Raw genomic sequence first — 18042 nt, forward strand, 5'->3', positions numbered from 1 at the left:
ACAGCCGCTGGGTCCATGGCAACGGGGACGCCACTGGCGGCCCGCGTTCCCCGTTGCCAGATACTAATTCTATTTAATGAGTTGCTCGTGCAGCAGAGCAGCTGCACGGCAACCATCAACTGGGGGCTGGTCTGGCTGGCTCTCCGGTCATTGGACAGCAGGGCCTTTTTATGGGAGCCAGCACACTGCAGCCTCGCCGGTGATAGCTTCCTGTATGCTGTTCCTGCCTTGTAACGTCTGTTCCTGGTCTGCTATATCTGGTCGATCCTGCTCCCGGTGCTCCTGAGTCCTGGAGTTCTGAAGCCGGTCCTGGGAATCCTTCCAGTCCAAGTGAACCTGTTGCAGTCATCTGGGGGTTCTCGCTTATTGGGGTTCTCTCCCGGTTTCGTGAGTAGCGGCTTTTGCCGCGTGTTGCGGCCTAGGCCGCTTAGTCCTTGCGTTTGTTTTGTACTGGTGTTTTTGCGGAGGTTTCCGCTTTTCACTGTCCTTCTCGGTACACGACGGTGCCGTGTGGGGTGTGGACAGTGGTATCTTTTGTTGTCCTTTTCCCTTGGCGGCGTGCCGCACATATATTTAGTTTTAGGGTTGTTAGTAGCCCCTAGCCGTCTGTTTGCTTTAGTTAGAGGTCCCCTTGTTATTATCCTGTCTCGGTTCATGCCTTGTCTCACTCTAAGACCTGGGGGCATCGGAGTTGGGCAGACCTAATCCGCCCTTCAAACGCGGCTGCCGTGGGCCCTAGAAACCATAGTCACGCAGGCGTGAACTGACCACACGGGTGAAACAATGGAGGTAGGTTGCTAGGGGCTATTTCCATACCACACCTTATTTCAGTGTCACGTTCTGGTGCTCTGGACTCACTACGCAACATCTCTCTTGTTCTGAGCACCAGGAACGTAACATTATCACCGGCCCAAAAAAAAAGAAAAAAAAAAGAGTTATTTGTATTTGGTGGGCCTTAAGATTCGGCCTCATGAATCCGGCAGTATTAGGACCGAATCCCAGCCAGCTTTTGGCCAACCAGATTCAGGAACTAACTCAGATGGTTCAGGATCTTACTCTTCGGGTGAGATCGCAGGAAGATCTTTTGCGAGCCTCCCCGAGTATGATTCCAGAACCAAAGATGCATCTTCCTGACCGTTTTTCGGGTAACCGAAAGGATTTTTTTAATTTTAAGGAAGCTTGTAAACTTTATTTTCGGTTAAGGCCCCGATCCTCTGGTACTGAGTCTCAACGTGTCGGGATTGTGATGTCTTTGCTTCAAGGCGACCCGCAAACTTGGGCTTTTGGGTTAAAAGCCGATGTCGCAGCCTTGCTATCGGTAGATGCCTTTTTTAAGTCTTTAGGCCTTTTGTATGATGACCCTGATAGAGAAGCGTCGGCTGAGAGTCACCTGCGTGCACTTAAGCAAGGGAAAAATCCAGCAGAGTTTGTACCGAGTTTCGCCGTTGGTCGAACGACTGTGGCTGGAATGACCCGGCCCTGCGCAGTCAGTTTCGCCTCGGTTTGTCTGAAGTTATTAAAGACCGTCTCCTTCAGTACCCCGCTCCAGAGACTTTAGACAAACTCATGGAGCTTGCTATTAAAATTGATCGTCGTCTCCAGGAGCAGAGGGCTGAAAGAGGAGCTAGTTTCAGGCCTAGTCCATGTGTGTATACTTTCCCTGAGGACGTCGAGGAGCCCATGCAAATGGGTCTCTCCCGGATGTCCCCAGAGGAAAGAACCAGAAGGCTAAATTCTGGTCTCTGCTTGTATTGTGGTGGCAAGGGACATGTCGCGCGTAATTGCCCGAATAAGCAGGGAAACGCTCTGACCAAGTGAATTGTGAGGGGGTTCACTTGGGTCTGCAATTGATCTCCTCGAATGATTCCTTATTAGTTCCTGTAAAAAATTTCCTTTGGTAGTCTCAGTTCGTTGGTGTCAGCCTTCGTCGACAGTGGAGCTGCGGGAAATTTCATGGATCTTGGTTGGGCTCAGGCTTTGGGCGTTCCGCAGATACCTTTGGATAAATGTATCACCATGCACGGCTTGGATGGTGGTCCGCTTTCTAATGGGGTAATCACTCACCGCACACCTCCAGTACAACTGACAGTGGGGGCCCCACATTTGGAGAAAATCGAGTTTTACCTTACCCATTGTCCTGCAGTCCCCGTAGTTTTGGATCACTCCTGGCTTGCCTTTCATAATCCCACCATAGATTGGCGGTCTGGGGAGATTTCCCGATGGGGTCCCTTTTGTGTTAAGGAATGTATTTCCCGTCCAGTCCGGGTTGCGGCTGTTACCCCAGAACTTATTCCTTTGGAATATCAGGACTTTGCCGATGTTTTCTCCAAGGGTAATGCGGATATTCTGCCCCCTCATCGGTCCTATGACTGCGCCATTGACTTAGTTCCCGGTGCCTCTTTGCCTAAAGGGAGACTATATGCCCTGTCTGGGCCGGAAACTACAGCAATGGATGAGTATGTACAAGAGAGCCTGAAGAAGGGCTTCATTAGGCCCTCGAAATCTCCATTGAGTGCAGGGTTCTTTTTTGTTGAGAAAAAAGATGGGTCGCTCAGACCATGTATTGATTATCGGGCTCTGAATAAGATTTCTGTTAAAAACACCTACCCCTTGCCACTGATTTCGGTACTATTTGATCAGCTCCGTACTGCCGTTATCTTTTCCAAAATCGATCCCGTCTCCAGCTTCTTACTCACTTCTTATTCCTGCTCCAGCTTCTTACTCACTTCAAATTCCTGCTCCAGCTTCTTACTCACTTTTTTCCTGCTCCAGCTTCTTACTTTTTATTCCTGTGCCAGATTCTTATTCACTTCTTATTACTGCTCCAGCTTCTTACTCATTTCTTTTTCCTGCTCCAGCTTCTTACTCACTTCTTATTCCTGCTCCAGCTTCTTATTCCTGCTTCAGATTGTATTTACTTCTTATTCCTGCTCCAGCTTCTTCTTAACTTCTTATTCCTGCTCCAGCTTCTTACTCACTTTTTTTCCTGCTCCAGCTTCTTACTTCTTATTCCTGTGCCAGATTCTTATTCACGTCTTATTCCTGCTCCAGCTTCTTACTCACTTTTTTTTCCTGCTCCAGCTTCTTACTTCTTATTCCTGTGCCAGATTCTTATTCACGTCTTATTCCTGCTCCAGCTTCTTACTCACTTTTTTTCCTGCTCCAGTTTCTTACTTCTTATTCCTGTGCCAGATTCTTACTCATTTCTTTTTCCTGCTCCAGCTTCTTATTCACTTCTTATTCCTGCTCCAGCTTCTTACTCATTTATTTTTCCTGCTCCAGCTTCTTACTCACTTCTTATTCCTGCTCCAGCTTCTTGCTTCTTATTCCTGCTCCAGATTCTTATTTACTTCTTATTCCTGCTCCAGCTTCTTCTTCACTTCTTATTCCTGCTCCAGCTTCTTACTCACTTCGTATTCCTTCTCCAGCTTCCTACTCACTTTTTTTTCCTGCTCCAGCTTCTTACTTCTTATTCCTGTGCCAGATTCTTATTTACTTCTTATTCCTGCTTCAGCTTCTTACTCATTTCTTATTCCTGCTCAACGTCTTACTCACTTCTTATTCCTGCTCCAGCTTCTTACTCACTTCTTATTCCTGCTCCAGCTTCTTACTCACTCCTTATTCCTGCTCCAGCTTCTTACTCACTCCTTATTCCTGCTCCATTTTCTTACTCACTTCGTATTCCTGCTCCAGCTCCTTATTCAATTATTATTCCTGTTCCAGCTTCTTTTTCACTTCTTCCTGCTCCAGATTCTTATTCACTTCTTATTCCTGTTTCATCTCCTTATTCACATCTTATCCCTGCTCCAAATTCTTATTCCTGCTCCTTATTCACGTCTTATTCCTGCTCAAGCTCCTTATTCAATTTTTATTTCTGCTCCAGCTTCTTTATTCACTTCTTATTCCTGCCCCATATTCCTGCCTCATATTCTTACTCACTTCTTATTCCTGCTCCAGCTTCTTAATCACTTTTTATTTCTGCTCCAGCTCCTTATTCACTTCTTATTCCTGCTCCAGCTTCTTACTCACTTCTTATTCCTGCTCCAGCTTCTTAATCACTTTTTATTTCTGCTCCAGCTCCTTATTCACTTCTTATTCCTGCTCCAGCTTCTTACTCACTTCTTATTCCTGCTCCAGCTACTTACTCACTTTTTATTCCTGCTCCAGCTTCTTATTTACTTCTTATTCCTGCTCCAGCTTCTTATTCACTTCTTATTCCTGCTCCAGCTTCTTATTCACTTCTTATTTCTGCTCCAGCTCCTTATTCACTTCTTATTCCTGCTCCAGCTTCTTATTCACTTCTTATTCCTGCTCCAGCTTCTTATTCACTTCTTATTCCTGTTCCAGCTTCTTATTCACTTCTTATTCCTGCTCCAGCTTCTTATTCACTCCTTATTCCTGCTCCAGCTTCTTATTCACTTCTTATTCCTGCTCCAACTTCTTATTTACTTCTTATTTCTCCTCCAACTTCTTATTCACTTCTTATTCCTGCTCCAGCTCCTTATTCACTTCTTATTCCTGTTCCAGCTTCTTATTCACTTCTTATTCCTGCTCCAGCTTCTTATTCACTCCTTATTCCTGCTCCAGCTTCTTATTCACTTCTTATTCCTGCTCCAGCTTCTTATTCACTCCTTATTCCTGCTCCAGCTTCTTATTCAATTCTTATTCCTGCTCCAGCTTCTTATTTACTTCTTATTCCTGCTCCAGCTTCTTATTCACTTCTTATTCCTGCTCCAGCTTCTTATTCACTTCTTATTCCTGCTCCAGCTCCTTATTCACTTCTTATTCCTGCTCCAACTTCTTATTCACTTCTTATTCCTGCTCCAACTTCTTATTCACTTCTTATTCCTGTTCCAGCTTCTTATTCACTTCTTATTCCTGCTCCAGCTTCTTATTCACTTCTTATTCCTACTCCAGCTTCTTACTCACTTCTTATTCCTGCTCCAGCTCCTTATTCACGTCTTATTCCTGCTCCAGCTTCTTATTCACTTCTTATTCCTGCTCCAGCTTCTTATTCACTCCTTATTCCTGCTCTAGCTTCTTATTCACTTCTTATTCCTGCTCCAGCTCCTTATTCACTTCTTATTCCTGCTCCAACTTCTTATTCACTTCTTATTCCTGCTCCAACTTCTTATTCACTTCTTATTCCTGTTCCAGCTTCTTATTCACTTCTTATTCCTGCTCCAGCTTCTTATTCACTTCTTATTCCTGCTCCAGCTTCTTATTCACTCCTTATTCCTGCTCCAGCTTCTTATTCAATTCTTATTCCTGCTCCAGCTTCTTATTCACTCCTTATTCCTGCTCTAGCTTCTTATTCACTTCTTATTCCTGCTCCAGCTCCTTATTCACTCCTTATTCCTGCTCCAACTTCTTATTCACTTCTTATTCCTGCTCCAACTTCTTATTCACTTCTTATTCCTGTTCCAGCTTCTTATTCACTTCTTATTCCTGCTCCAACTTCTTATTCACTTCTTATTCCTGCTCCAGCTTCTTATTCACTCCTTATTCCTGCTCCAGCTTCTTATTCACTTCTTATTCCTGCTCCAGCTTCTTATTCACTCCTTATTCCTGCTCCAGCTTCTTATTCAATTCTTATTCCTGCTCCAGCTTCTTATTCACTTCTTATTCCTGCTCCAGCTCCTTATTCACTTCTTATTCCTGCTCCAGCTTCTTATTCACTTCTTATTCCTGCTCCAGCTTCTTATTCACTTCTTATTCCTGCTCCAACTTCTTATTCACTTCTTATTCCTGCTCCAACTTCTTATTCACTTCTTATTCCTGTTCCAGCTTCTTATTCACTTCTTATTCCTGCTCCAGCTTCTTATTCACTTCTTATTCCTGCTCCAGCTTCTTATTCACTCCTTATTCCTGCTCCAGCTTCTTATTCAATTCTTATTCCTGCTCCAGCTTCTTATTCACTTCTTATTCCTCCTCCAGCTTCTTATTCAATTCTTATTCCTGCTCCAGCTTCTTATTCACTTCTTATTCCTGCTCCAGCTCCTTATTCACTTCTTATTCCTGCTCCAACTTCTTATTCACTTCTTATTCCTGCTCCAGCTTCTTATTCACTTCTTATTCCTGCTCCAGCTTCTTATTCACTTCTTATTCCTGCTCCAACTTCTTATTCACTTCTTATTCCTGTTCCAGCTTCTTATTCACTTCTTATTCCTGCTCCAGCTTCTTATTCACTTCTTATTCCTGCTCCAGCTTCTTATTCACGTCTTATTCCTGCTCCAGCTTCTTATTCACTTCTTATTCCTCCTCCAGCTCCTTATTCACTTCTTATTCCTGCTCCAGCTTCTTATTTACTTCTTATTCCTGCTCCAACTTCTTATTCACTTCTTATTCCTGCTCCAGCTTCTTATTCACTTCTTATTCCTGCTCCAGCTTCTTATTCACTTCTTATTCCTGCTCCAACTTCTTATTCACTTCTTATTCCTGTTCCAGCTTCTTATTCACTTCTTATTCCTGCTCCAGCTTCTTATTCACTTCTTATTCCTGCTCCAGCTTCTTATTCACGTCTTATTCCTGCTCCAGCTTCTTATTCACTTCTTATTCCTCCTCCAGCTCCTTATTCACTTCTTATTCCTGCTCCAGCTTCTTATTTACTTCTTATTCCTGCCCCAGCTTCTTATTCACTTCTTATTCCTGCTCCAGCTTCTTATTTACTTCTTATTCCTGCTCCAGCTTCTTATTCACTTCTTATTCCTGCTCCAGCTTCTTATTCACTTCTTATTCCTGCTGCAACTTCTTCTTCACTTCTTATTCCTGCTCCAGCTTCTTATTCACGTCTTATTCCTGCTCCAGCTCCTTCTTCACTTCTTATTCCTGCTTCAGCTCCTTATTCACTTCTTATTCCTGCTCCAGCTTCTTATTCACTTCTTATTCCTGTTCCAGCTTCTTATTCACTTCTTATTCCTGCTCCAACTTCTTCTTCACTTCTTATTCCTGCTCCAGCTTCTTATTCACGTCTTATTCCTGCTCCAGCTTCTTATTCACTTCTTATTCCTGCTCCAGCTTCTTATTTACTTCTTATTCCCGCTCCAGCTTCTTATTCACTTCTTATTCCTGTTCCAGCTTCTTATTCACTTCTTATTCCTGCTCCAGCTTCTTATTCACTTCTTATTCCTGCTCCAGCTTCTTATTCACTTCTTATTCCTGCTCCAGCTTCTTATTCACTTCTTATTCCTGTTCCAGCTTCTTATTCACTTCTTATTCCTGCTCCAGCTTCTTATTCACTTCTTATTCCTGCTCCAGCTCCTTATTCACTTCTTATTCCTGCTCCAACTTCTTATTCACTTCTTATTCCTGCTCCAACTTCTTATTCACTTCTTATTCCTGTTCCAGCTTCTTATTCACTTCTTATTCCTGCTCCAGCTTCTTATTCACTTCTTATTCCTGCTCCAGCTTCTTATTCACTCCTTATTCCTGCTCTAGCTTCTTATTCACTTCTTATTCCTGTTCCAGCTTCTTATTCACTTCTTATTCCTGCTCCAGCTTCTTATTCACTTCTTATTCCTGCTCCAGCTCCTTATTCACTTCTTATTCCTGCTCCAGCTTCTTATTCACTTCTTATTCCTGCTCCAGCTTCTTATTCACTTCTTATTCCTGCTCCAGCTTCTTATTCACTTCTTATTCCTGCTCCAGCTTCTTATTCACTCCTTATTCCTGCTCTAGCTTCTTATTCACTTCTTATTCCTGTTCCAGCTTCTTATTCACTTCTTATTCCTGTTCCAGCTTCTTATTCACTTCTTATTCCTGCTCCAGCTTCTTATTCACTTCTTATTCCTGCTCCAGCTCCTTATTCACTTCTTATTCCTGCTCCAACTTCTTATTCACTTCTTATTCCTGCTCCAACTTCTTATTCACTTCTTATTCCTGTTCCAGCTTCTTATTCACTTCTTATTCCTGCTCCAGCTTCTTATTCACTTCTTATTCCTGCTCCAGCTTCTTATTCACTCCTTATTCCTGCTCCAGCTTCTTATTCACTCCTTATTCCTGCTCTAGCTTCTTATTCACTTCTTATTCCTGCTCCAGCTCCTTATTCACTTCTTATTCCTGCTCCAGCTTCTTACTCACTTCTTATTCCTGCTCCAGCTCCTTATTCACTTCTTATTCCTGCTCCAACTTCTTATTTACTTCTTATTCCTGCTCCAGCTTCTTATTCACTTCTTATTCCTGCTCCAGCTTCTTATTCACTTCTTATTCCTGCTCCAGCTTCTTATTCACTTCTTATTCCTGCTCCAGCTCCTTATTCACTTCTTATTCCTGCTCCAACTTCTTATTCACTTCTTATTCCTGCTCCAACTTCTTATTCACTTCTTATTCCTGCTCCAACTTCTTACTCACTTCTTGTTCCTGCTCCATTTTCTTACTCACTTCTTATTCCTGCTCCAACTTCTTATTCACTTCTTATTCCTGCTCCAACTTCTTATTCACTTCTTATTCCTGCTCCAACTTCTTACTCACTTCTTATTCCTGCTCCAGCTTCTTATTCAATTATTATTCCTGTTCCATATTATTATTTACATCTTATTTGTGCTCCAGATTCTTATTCACTTCTTTTTCCTGCTCAAGATTCTTGTTCACTTCTTATTTGTGCTTTAGATTCTTATTCACTTCTTATTCGTGCTCTATATTCTTACTCACGTCTTATTCCTGCTCCAGCTTCTTACTCACTTCTTATTCCTGATCCAGATTCTTACTTCTTATTCCTGTTCCAGCTTCTTATTTATTTATTTTTCCTGTTCCAGCTTCTTATTCCCTATTGCCCTGGCTCTTCCACCTTAGCTGTGGTGCCAGTCCTCCCACCCTCCTTGGTGCTTTTATGTTTTGCTTTCTCTTCTACATGTCTGGCTGCCCAGGTTTGGGCATCGGATGAAGGTCCTGCTGCTTCTGCTCCAGTCATTGAAGTTGTGGGCTTTGGTTTTGGTCCTGTATGTGAGTGGCTCTACAATTTGAATATGGATTGGTATGCTGTTGCTACTTCTTCCTCTTCTGTCTCCTCTAATGTCTCTCAGATGCATTTTTCCCTCAGGTTGCTTCTACCTTTGCTAGGTACCACTACAGAAGGAGATGTTGCCTTCACAGTTCCTCGGTCACAAATGAGGCTTCCTACTCTTCACATTCCAGCATGTCTTTGTGTTCTTTACTAGGTATGTGAAGTTTGCAACAATGGCCATATGGCCATCTCAGCTGCTCCCAGGGTCCCAGAGTCCTTGAATGGTGTTCTCTCTTGGTAATTAGGTTCTAGTTGTGAAGTTATGCTAGGTTGGAAAACAGATTTGACCTGGGACCTTTGCAGCAAGGTTCATTCCTGGTTTTCTTTCTGGAAAGAACATGGCTGTGCTTGAAATGATACTGATGAGTAAGAAGGGACTCAAAGGCTTGGGTGGGTTAGGAAGATTTTTGTCCTACCACAATTGGCTAGGAAATTAATATTTTCTTATGGTGTGCTACTTTGACACGCTTCTGGGCAAACACTTCAATGTCATTTGCTAACTTAACTTTATCCATGGCTAGCCTCATATGGAGGGAATATTATGAACAAATTTGCCATAAGCAGGACAGTTGCTGCATCATGTAATTCAATTGCAAGTTTGTGGAGATTACCCAAGCTAATCATCTGGACTGCGATCAGATCCTTCACCATTGATTTTCTTGGTCCTTTCTCCACTTCTGTTTCCACTGTGGTGGCCCTCAGTCTGCAAAGGATTTTACCAAACAATACACACACACCACATCTAGGAACACTTCTCCCAGTGTTCAGAGCAAGGTGCCATGCCCATCAGAATTGGGACCATGGCCTGATAGCTCTCATGGTACCCTTGTAGGTCTGCCACAACCTTCCTTGCCCAGGTTTTGGCATCAGTTTTCATTTGCTTGTATTAAATCTGGTCAGTTTCACTAAGGCTAGAATTTATGATCAGTCTTTGACATGGCTCAAGTGCTGATGAAGCATGTTATGAAGGATGTTGGATGGTTGCATGGTTTAGGCCATTTGTGTTATCTCATTTTCGTAACCTGGTGTTGTCGCTAGTGGAAGTCATCTCCAAAAAAGATATTGGTTCGATTTCATCTTATTCAGAACCTCTCATACACTGCTGGTGGCTTGGTTATTAGTGCAATTTTTGCAAATGTGTGTCGTATGGTCTAAAAGCCATCTGTGACTGCATTGGTTTTGGTCAGGGCTCCTGGGCCGGGTTGCCTTCTGGCCAAACCTTACTTTCTGTTTGCTGTCCTTGTAGCCAGATTCTATCTGCTTCATGAGTTTATGATTATGTTGTGGACAGATGCTTACCCATGGGATGTCCAGCATCTTGTACCTACAGATGGGTCCACATTTATCTTTACCTTGTTTATACACTGTTGTATTGTTGTGGGTTTTTGGCAGTAGAGGCTACCTCCCTACCTTGATGACTTCCTTCTTACCAGCACAGCAGATTCTCTGTGATGTTCTGCACTGCATGTAATATTTACCTACAATACTTTGGTTTTCTGGCAGCTGCTGACAAATCAGAGGATCCAGTTATTAGTAGAGCTATGTGATTTGGTTTTCCTGAAATACAAACACATCAGAACTTAGGGGTTCCAAACTGAATCAAGTCCCAGTTCAGAATCAATTTGGTGTTCTGAGTGGAACGAAGTCCCAGCTCAGGTCTGTTGTCAGCTCAGATCACAGAATTAAAAACCTAACTTGGGTTTTGAATTGCATGTGAACAGGTTTAAATTACATGATTTTATCTGTTTTTTTATCGATTTGTATCAATTTTTTTCAACTTTTGTTTTAAATCAATGCTCATCGAATTTTATTTAATGATTTTAAGGAAATCCAAAACCGAACCAAAAACCGAATCCGAACCAAAACACATGAGGGTGGTTTTGTTAAAACCAAAACACGATGATGAATTAGAACCAAAATTAAAACCAAAACATGGGGGTCTACGCACACCACCAGTTACGAGACTGTTGCCAGTTTGATGAGGTGGTGAGACTGCAATCAAGGATGGTGGTATCTCATGCTGAGAGTAAGGTCTCCTTGCATCAGGTCCAGTCCCTGAAGGATTTGATGAATTTTGCCTGTCAGGAGATTCATATGGCCAGGGAATTTTGGCATAAACTGGAGCATGCTGCTATGGGTCTAGCAAATAAGCATGGCCTGGCTGACTTGTGTTTTTGAGGTCCTTTAATGGAACCATCTTTGAGTTTATCGAAGTAGTCCCCAGTTGCAGCTGTTTACCAATGCCACTGTTTTCAGGGGATTATGGGTCTAATTGACTAGCACATGGTGCTGAAATAAATTATCAGAAATGAAAGCTCCTAAAAGTATATGGCAACAAAATGAAGCAGTATCTCAGAGAATCACCAAACATTCTGCATCTTAATAACTGTAGTTACCTCTCTAGAGAACAGTATCAACACATTTCTTGCTTTTCAGTGTTGGTGGCCTCATCATAAGTCTCAGCCATGCCTTACTGTAATGTCATACTAGACACATCTTCACTCCAAGATGGTCCATTAAGGGAGGGATCACTGTATTTTTCTTAAGGTGGATAGTAACTCTAGGCTATGCCTAGTGGTGCTTGCTTCAGTGTATACATTACATCACCCTGCCATTTATTTCTCATACATTTTGATAGCACCACCGTAACTTTTTTGTTTGCTCCTAACGCTGAATCAGGGCTACTATTGCGTCATTGTGAAAAATAAAAGGTTAGTAAATGTTTTCATGGATCCTAATTCATTTTTCATTTATTTTTCTGTGTATGAGATCCCTGGAAAAGAAGAACGCTACTCTTCTAATCATGATCAACTCATCAGAAAATCAACAAAACATGACTCAAGTGTCCGTCACTGGCAGCAAAACAACAGAGTATGTACAGTGGACCATTATATTCCTTATAATAGTGGGATTCTGTTTCTTCTTCTACTTTGTCACAGTGATGCTGAACGCCTTCTTCCTCATACCAGACCTCCAGCAGAATGCTCGTTATGTTCTTTTTATTTACATGCTCATCAATGACACAGTGTATCTAGTCCTGTCATTCCTCTTTCTTCTTGCAGCTATATATGTAGTATATGTCCCTGTGCCACTGTGCTATATTTTGTACACTGTTTCTGCAATGGCATTTAGAGTAACTCCATACAACCTGGCAGCCATGGCTGTAGAGCAATATGTCGCCATTTGCCACCCACTGCGACATGTCCAGCTGTGCACCCCACAAAGAGCTAATGCTGCTTTCACCTTGATATGTTCAGCAATGATGATCCCGTATGTGACTGAGTTATGTGTCATGGTCTCATCATTTACCAATATATTCAACATCTATATTGTATGCACACAGAATATGTTGTTAGTTAATAACATTCAAAATGTTATTAGGTCCGTTAATCTCATTCTGTGTTTCAGCTCTGTGGGACTTGTCATCATATTTACATATGTCAAGATTATGCTGGTTGCCCTAAAAGCAAGTTCTCAGTCATCTTCTGCAGCCAAAGCCGGGAAGACAGTTCTGCTCCACGCCTTCCAGTTTCTCCTATGCCTGTCTTCATTACTAACTGTTCTCTCACTGGCATTTTCTGTACAAGCAGAGGAGCCCATACAATTGTTCAACTTTTTTATGTTCACCTATGTGCCGAGATTCCTCAGTCCTATAATCTATGGAATCCGGGATGATGTATTGAGAAAACATTTTAAGAAATCTTTACCAAAATTTTATCATTAGTTACAAAACTAATGTCAAAGATCACCGGCTGGTAATATAGCGCTGGCAATAGTCACAAGTTGTACAGCTATAGGAATATGAATCTCACTAACATAATCTACAAATAAAACTATCTACAAATATGTCTGATTTATTGAGTCATGTAAACTGGGATGTATAACGTTGCATCTGCTGGTGTAAAGGTTCTACTAGGCCAGTGATGGCTAACCTTGACACTCCAGCTGTTGTTGAACTACACATCCCAGCATGCCCTTCTACAGTTTTTTCTATTTGGCCATGCTAAAACTGATGCAGGTCATGCTGGGATGTGTAGTTCAACAACAGCTGGAGTGTCAAGGTTAGCCATCACTGTACTAGGCAGTTCATTATTCTCTTCTTCTACAGTCTTAATGGCTTATTCTTATTTCTGGTCTTATGATGTTATTCCTCTGTAATTAGATAAAGCGCAGTCTGTGACAACAAAAATATCAGTTTAAACTTTTTTTACATAAAATGTTAATCTCTAATCCTGCTTTAGGTGAATGGCAATTTAATAGCATACAAACAAGCATAACTGTCCATAGTGCTGTCATTTCTATATATTAAAAAGGGTTATTTCAGAATAAGATAGAAGGAGATGTTAAGTATAACATTTATTGTACTATTGACGTGGGGCTCAAACATGCTGCCAAGAACACTGCAGGACCAAATGGAGCCTAATTATACCCCTTTCAGACATAAGCACAATCCCCGGATATTGCTGGGGCACGGTGAGACTACAGAGGTCCTGCTTATGCTTGAAAGGGTCTGACCTGGGTTTACAGTCCCGGGTCCTCGACCCACCAATCGACCAGGGTTATTCTAGGAACTTGCTATCTGAGTCAGTACCCCGGCCCAAGTCTGAATGGTACAACCTAGGTATTTGGCCCTGAGTTGCACTAAAGGCCCCCATCTAATAACTAGATTTATCTCAGCAATGGGCTGGATCCTTTTTTCCTGCAATCTGGCCGGCAGCTTCCCCGGAGCCCTGCGATTGCGATTTACTACTTGAGTTTATTTTTTACATGTGATTTATCTCATGCGATCTAACGTTATTAAACCTATTTCTGTGCGATTGAGATAAATATAATGGTCAGTCTGTGTCATCTGTGACTGCGATGCACACGGGAATGCGCCTCGCATCGCAATCGCACAAAAAGGACATGTGATGTGATACTTTTCATACAATCCATCTCAGCAATTCATCTCAATCGCATAAAAAAGCCCATGTCGCACTAGTGGATGGGGGCCTATTGAATGAGCAGATTTTCTGTATGGTTGCCACCTGGAGGGGGAGAGGGCTTCTGTCCTACAATAGCTGTCAGAGCCTCAGCCAATCAGAGGGCGCGGTGGCCAGCAGCACTCCCCACCCAGTGACTGGCACCATTCTCTGGCTGTATGCCACCTCCCTCCTCTCCCTCATTCAGAGCTGGCTTGTCTTGCTTGTTCTATGCAGGATCAGGCTGCTGCAGCTGTTGAAGGCAAGTAGAGCTGGACTGAGGGGTGGGGTAATCACCGGTAAGTGTTAGTCAGCTGTGGTGAATGCCAGGGCAGACATGGCTTATGTGTGAAAGCGGTCAACCCATGAAAAAACAGGGTCTACGGTGTTCTGAGAATGGAGTTCTCTGAGCTTGGACCTGGGTTAGAGTCATGTTAAAAAAGCCTGGTCTTACCCAATATTTGCCGGGGTCTGAAAGGGGTATAACTGATTGTTATGGCTTTATAGAATTACCATATGCTCTGGACTGCTGTAGGGGTGTAAGACCAGAGCAGGAGAGATCCGAAACTCTGGGCAGCACAGCATAAATGACAGCTCTACGCTCTCTGTCAGCAGAGTCATCAGACGGGTCAACAGTTGAAGGAGAGGGGCCTGATTGTAAGAGGTACCTGAAGCAGCAGCCCTGAGAACTGCCCCAGGGGAGATCACCGCTGGGACTCACCTCAGAGAGAGAGCGAGATGTCTGCTATTCACACAGCTCCTTCCTCCATAGCACTCTTTGAACTCCCACCCCTACGGGAGTCAGAGCTGTGACAGTGAATGAAGCAGAAGGTGTCCTATCTATGAGAGCACTATACTTGTCCACTATCACTTGTCCACTATCACTTGTCCTCAGTGCTGAACCTAGCCCTGCTGCCCAAGCTGAGGCTTCCTCAGTGCTGAACCTAGCCCTGCAGCCCAAGCTGGGGCTTCGTCAGTGCTGTGGTAGCTGAGAGGAAGCTGCCCCGTCTGTGAGGGAGCTGTCCTCAGTGCTGAACCAACCTGGGGCTTCGTCAGTGCTGTGGTAGCTGAGAGGAAGCTGCCCCGTCTGTGCGGGAGCTGTCCTCAGTGCTGAAACCAGCCTGCAGCTCATATTAAGGAGTCTGGGGGGGGGGGGGGGCATTCCGAGTTGATCGCACGCTGCAAATTTTTGCAGCCCGTGCGATCAGATAGTCGCCGCCTATTGGGGAGTGTATTTTAGCTGTGTAAGTGTACGAACGCTTGTGCAGGGCAGCTGTACAAAAACATTTTGTGCAGTTTCTGAGTACTGTAGCTCTGAACTTACTCAGCCGCTGCGATCACTTCAGACTGTCAGGTGCCGGAATTGACATCAGACACCCGCCCTGAAAATACCAGGACACCCCTGCGTTTTCCTCTCCACCCCGGAATGCCTTCCTGCTGTCAGTCACCTAGCGGTCGCTGCTGCGTTAAAAATCTTCATTAGAACAATTGTTGCCGGCTTTCCCTGTCACCAGGCAGCGACGCACCTGCACATTGTGGCCGCAGCGCATTCGTATTCTGGACCCGATCGCACGGCTGTGAAAAACTGCAGTGTGCGATCGGGTCGGAATGACCCCCTAGGAACGCTGTGACAGTGGAGGGGAAGCTGCTCTGTCTATGAGCGAACTGTCCTCAGTGCTGAAACCAGCCTGCAGTCTAACCTGAGGAGTCCGGGTGCGCAGCTGCATGTGTAAAAATAATTCTGAGGTAAAAAATAAACCAGAGGATTCAGAGGTAACTCCAGTAAATCACTGGCAGAGCTCAGACTGACAAGCTAATCCAATATACAGACAACTACATATAACTCATATTACAACATTTCAGGTCAGCTCTGGTCAATTTTTTTTTTCTCATTAAAGTGCTGTAAAGGAGGAGAGAGATGTAATATGCAGCCAGGCCCTATATTTAACTTTGATGAGTGGCTGGTAATTCATACAAAGTTGCTCCCTTTTAGGGATAATTTATACAAAGTTACTCCCTGTTATGGAACATTAATTAATCTGGAAAAAAATCACACTCAGCTACTGAAACAATAACCTTTAGGTAAAAAAATCCAAATAATTACTAAAAAAAAATAAAAGGAAATGAGAGAGAGAGTGTTATTCTGCTCCTTTGCATCAGTGAGTGTGCAGACCTCAGAGAACTTATTTTACATCATTACATAAATCAAACCTACACTAGGAATTACTGTTTTAGAATACCAACCGACTGCAGCCCTTAGTTCTATTTTTCAATAAATAGAATTGGTTTATGAGGTCTTGACTCAGAAATATATATTATTACAAACTGTGGTTTAGCTTCATCAACAGTGTCGCACATATAAATCAGAAATATGTATTATTTTTTATATCACACGTTGCGGTTACAGTGTCGTACAATATATCAGAAATATATATTATTACACACTGCAGGTTAGCTTCACTGGCAGTGTTGCACAAATGAGTCAGAAATATATATTATTACACACTGCAGGTTAGCTTCACTGACAGTGTTGCACAAATGAGTCAGAAATATGTATTATTATTTTTTATATCACAGACCAGCGGTTACAGTGTCGCGCAAATGAGTCAGAAATATGTATTATTATTTTTTATATCACACACAGAGCAGCCCCTTTCAGACAGACAGACCCAGTTTATGGACAGAGCACCCACTGATGCAGCCCCTTGTGTACACCAGGGTACCACAGCAGTCCCTTCCTTCAGACAAACCCTTAAAGAATAGCAGGCAGCACATGTACACTGTACAGCCCCAGTTTATGGACACCCAAAGCACCTGTTTTATGAATAGAGCACTCCTGCAGAAGCCCCTTGTGTACACCAGAGTACCACAGAAGCCCCTTCCTTAAGTTCTGGCAGCCCCCACTTAAAGAATAGCACACAGCATAGCAAAGACAGGCAGCACATGTACACTGTACAATCTACAATGCCGGAGTGAAGATGCTGCTGATGCATGGGGACTTATATAGAATCCAAAACACACGAGAATCTGACCGCGGAATGATGATGTTTTGCCTTGTTTTGGGATCTGAGTTAGACAGGAAAACCCAAGCCGGGCTCGGATCCCAACTTGGATCTCAATGTTCAGGTGGGTTTGATTCACGGAGAACCAAACCCACTCATCTCCAACATATATATATATATATAAATATACACTGCTCAAAAAAATAAAGGGAACACTTAAACAACACAATGTAACTCCAAGTCAATCACACTTCTGTGAAATCAAACTGTCCACTTAGGAAGCAACACTGATTGACAATCAATTTCACATGTTGTTGTGCAAATGGAATAGACAACAGGTGGGAATTATAGGCAATTAGCAAGACACCCCCAATAAAGGAGTTGTTCTGCAGGTGGTGACCACAGACCACTTCTCAGCTCCTATGCTTTCTGGCTGATGTTTTGGTCACTTTTGAAAGCTGGCGGTGCTTTCACTCTAGTGGTAGCATGAGCCGGAGTCTACAACCCACTCAAGTGGCTCAGGTAGTGCAGCTCATCCAGGATGGCACATCAATGTGAGCTGTGGCAAGAAGGTTTGCTGTGTCTGTCAGCGTAGTGTCCAGAGCATGGAGGCGCTACCAGGAGACAGGCCAGTACATCAGGAGATGTGGAGGAGGCCGTAGGAGGGCAACAACCCAGCAGCAGGACTGCTACCTCCGCCTTTGTGCAAGGAGGAACAGGAGGAGCACTGCCAGAGCCCTGCAAAATGACCTCCAGCAAGCCACAAATGTGCATGTGTCTACTCTAACGATCAGAAACATGAGGGTGGTATGAGGGCCCGACGTCCACAGGTGGGGGTTGTGCTTACAGCCCAACACCGTGCAGGATGTTTGGCATTTGCCAGAGAACACCAAGATTGGCAAATTCGCCACTGGCGCACTCTGCTCTTCACAGATGAAAGCAGGTTCTCACTGAGCATATGTGACAGATGTGACAGAGTCTGGAGACGCCAAGGAGAACGTTCTGCTGCCTGCAACATCCTCCAGCATGACCGGTTTGGCAGTGGGTCAGTAATGGTGTGGGGTGGCATTTCTTTGGG

At 43.4% G+C, this 18042-nt stretch overlaps 1 long non-coding RNA gene across 1 annotated transcript in view; it reads left to right on the plus strand.

The window, feature by feature from the left end:
- The window catches only part of LOC135050476 (uncharacterized), a 106679-nt gene extending 93765 nt beyond the window's left edge, over positions 1–12914 (plus strand). The window contains exons 3-4 of the long non-coding RNA XR_010241619.1: positions 11771–11872; positions 12410–12914. This is a non-coding gene — a long non-coding RNA (uncharacterized LOC135050476). The remainder of the gene's footprint in view (positions 1–11770; positions 11873–12409) is intronic.
- The last annotated feature ends 5128 nt before the right edge of the window (positions 12915–18042 follow it).

Source organism: Pseudophryne corroboree, chromosome 2 (genome assembly GCF_028390025.1).
Source record: "Pseudophryne corroboree isolate aPseCor3 chromosome 2, aPseCor3.hap2, whole genome shotgun sequence".
Classification (NCBI taxonomy): Eukaryota; Metazoa; Chordata; class Amphibia; order Anura; family Myobatrachidae; genus Pseudophryne; species Pseudophryne corroboree.